The sequence below is a fragment of the Pteropus medius genome, unplaced genomic scaffold, assembly GCF_902729225.1.
Source record: "Pteropus medius unplaced genomic scaffold, Ma_sr-lr_union100, whole genome shotgun sequence".
In the NCBI taxonomy this organism is placed as follows: domain Eukaryota; kingdom Metazoa; phylum Chordata; class Mammalia; order Chiroptera; family Pteropodidae; genus Pteropus; species Pteropus medius.
Genome location: NW_024350319.1, coordinates 7,296,730 through 7,300,450, shown reverse-complemented (window position 1 = coordinate 7,300,450; position 3,721 = coordinate 7,296,730).

Here is a 3,721-nt window from a genome sequence, read left to right as displayed (position 1 = left end):
CCTATAAAAGTATCATGGTCTGCAGGCACTGCTTAATGTCTAAGTTGGCTCTGTTTTGGGCCACACTCAGGAGAAACCAGATTTTCCAGGGAGCCCAGTGAGCAGCTCACAAAAATGAGGAGGAGAAGTGGTAGATAAAATCTCTAGCTCTTTTCCACTCAGGTGAGAATAGTTAGAGTTTGTACTACACAGTCGTCCAGAGGCCCCAGGTCAGGTGCTCATAACTGGAACTGGCTTATCACCTCCCAAATAAACAATTTATGTTCAAATTATTTTCTCAGGATCTTATTTAATTTAATTTAATTTTTAAAACTGGAAGAACCCAGATAAGAAAAACTACAGCCATTTGAAGAAATGAAAGATCCCCTTATGTTTGGGATGTAAAGTACAAGAAAATACATTGGGCAAAATTATGCTGGAGAAAGCTGGGCAAGATCTCGAAGGTCTTATAATCACTTCACAATATTTAGATTTTATCCTAAGGTCAGGGGAAGACTACAAAGAGGTTTCACAAAAAGGTCAGCCTGATCAGAATTGTTTGAGAAGATAATCTTATTGAAATGTAGGTACTCTATCTACTTGGGAACGCTCAAACCAGAAGGAGGGAATCAAGTTTGGAAGTTGTAGAAGTAATCCAGTCAGAAAAAGTACCCTGGACGACTCAGTTTGTCCACAAGAAGCTTGAGAAGAACTAAATAAAGTTTGGGGAATGTTTAAGGAAATAGAGACAACAGGATTTGATAGCTAGTAGGGAGACTAGAGTAAGAAAGACACGTAAGGCTAGCACTAAAGTCTCCAACTTATTAGTCAGAAAGTAGGGGTAGGAGCAAAGAATAAAATATTGCAATAGTATAATTCTAAGCTTATATATGAAAATATATATTCATATATGTATGTTATGTATTATTTATATAATTATTTATTTTTATATTTCTTATTTTTTGTTTCTATACAGGTTCATAAGTATAATTTTTTTAATTAAAGATTTTTTCTTAGATAAGCATGCAGGGAATTTTAAAGAAAGCATAATGTTAATGAAAATAAAGTCATTTAAGGTAGAGTTTTGTTTGAGAAAAATTTACAATCTAGTCCTGGAAGTGATTCATTTATATTACCTCTTGCAGAGCAAATGTACCATGTAATATCTAATATCTACTTCATTTTTTGTTGTTGTTGTTTTTTAACCATCTTGTAAAATTTGATTCCAAATTAGTCATTGAGATCTAAATAATTTTTTCTTTAGTTATGTGGCCACTTTTAAAATAAGATTTTGGAAGCTTCTGTAATGGAGACTAGTAATCATTTGATCACTGTTTATGACTACTATAAGTGATTCTTATGCCCAAAACAAGGAAATATATGGTATTTCAACTTTACGGATGAGCTATCCACAGTACACTAGTTAACCAAATAATAATAAATATTCACTGTTTGCATCATTCCTTAGGAATTTGTCATTATATTTATCTAGTTGAAATTCACTATTTTAAAGTATATCTTAAAATGATAAGCTAGGATTGTGTTTGTAACAAACTAATCATATAGTCATATTTTTAATAGATCTTAAAAATCAATAACAGACACACACACAACAATGACAAAAACAACTAACTTGATTAAAAAATGGGCAAGGTTAAGTCATTTATAAAAGATTATATATCAATTGCTAATAATTATGGCACAATAAAAATCCAAGCAGTGTAAATTGTACATTAAAATAGAATGAAAACCTTTTTTTTTTTTTAATCAGGCAAATATCATTTGTTTTTTAGAAAGGTAGTGCCCAGTGAAGGTATTCATGTAGTTTAAAGAACATTCTTCCATTTCACAGTTTAAGTATATCCTCTCTAAAACCAATTTGGCAACACACAGCAGTAGACTTACATGTACAATGAGGATTCTGATATCATAATTTTGTGACCAAATATCTGGACCCTTCTGTGATTTGGTTTTTGACCTTGCTCCAGTGACTAAGACATTTTGCAGTTTGAACTCTGACTCTCCTTGATGAATTGTATTCCCTGCATTCTTCGTTTCACCACAGACTTTGTTTTACTAGTTTATTTTGAAGATTCCAAGGGAAACTGAAGCATTAGCCCATGCCTTGTGACTCCTCTTCTATTCATGTCTTATGACTCTAACTGTTGGCCATATCCTGTGACCTTATCTGCTGAACGCGAGTCAAACAAAACTACCCATTTTCCATATCTCAGAACTCTGCTTACTGACCCCTGAGTCAGCTTGACACTTGAACGTCAAGTTGTCTCAAACATTCAGAAAATGAATGGTATACATTTATAAATGCATTTCCCTAGCAACCCATTCCTTTGATCATCAGCTCCTTGCACCTCTCACTTTTAAATCCCCTGCTTTATTTTTTCCACCTCAGGACATGTCTTAGGTTCATGCCAAAGGCAGTGTTCTCTGATTTTCAAATCATATCAGAATAAAACTCTCTTCAATACCTCAGAAAAGTCCTGCGGAAATTTTGTTTATAATATACTCTTTGAGACTCTAAGGATTTTAAATAAATAATCAGAATTTGTTAAACCTTTTATATAAAAAGATTCTCAGAATTGTTTTTATAGTAAAAAAAAAACCCAGAACATCCAACCTAATATCAAAAATGTTTGATTGGTTAAATATATATATATATATATATATATCATAAAATATTTTCTAAGAATATTTGAAAATATAAAGTGATTCTAATAAAAAGTTATATATTTTAACCATATGACATTGATTTGTATAAAGTTAAAGTAAATGTGATCTTTTAAATTTTCTACCTAATTATAGGAGTGGAAGGGTAACCTGGACTCCTGTGGCACACAGATAAATTATGCTTAGAATAACCCCCTGCAGATAATTACCTGCTCAGATGCCCATTTCTAATTACCAGTTTTAGTGGGTCCCTGTGCTGTCCTTTACAAGGTATAGGCCTAGTAACCCAGGGAAAGGACCCCAGTGTTGAATGCTTTTTGATATTTGGGCACCACACTCATCCCTAATAAGGGTTCCAAACAAGTCTGACATGCTTAGTATTGTTGTAGATTTTCCAAGTGAATCTCAGCCAAATGTATGGCAAAATTTTCTTTTCATGTATCCAAAGCAACTAGATCATTTCTACTCATGAATCTGAAGTTAGTCAATGGAAACAACCACTGAGTAATTTACAGCACTCTATCTTTTGCAGCCACTTAATACTCTAGATGACATTGTGTGAAATGGAGAATTCATTTAGGAGAGATACATAAGTAATTTTTGTCATCTATTTTAGGTAACTATAATTCTCCATGTAGTTCTTAACTTCTTGATGATAAACTTTATTTTATTTCATTTGTTTTCTTTTTCTTTTTTATGTTCAAGGAATAGGATCAATCTCCATGAACTTATATCATTGTTATGAAAACAAAAAAATAGTATCCTTAAAAAAATATTTGAAGCTCTGAAATAGTTTTATTAATTGAGATTTCTTTTAATCGCTTTTAAATCCCAATGATTTAAATCCCACCTTTCTTTCCAAGTTCCCCATAATTATTTTTAATGTTAAACTAACTTCCTAATAGTCAAGGGAAGAAAAAGTGGCCAGCTTTGTTTATCTAATCACTCATTCATTCATCCAAGAAATATTTATGGATTACCTTCTATGATCTTCTCCCTACAGTGATAAAGAGTACTTATCCTCATATAGTAGAATGACTAAAGGAAAAGCCAGACA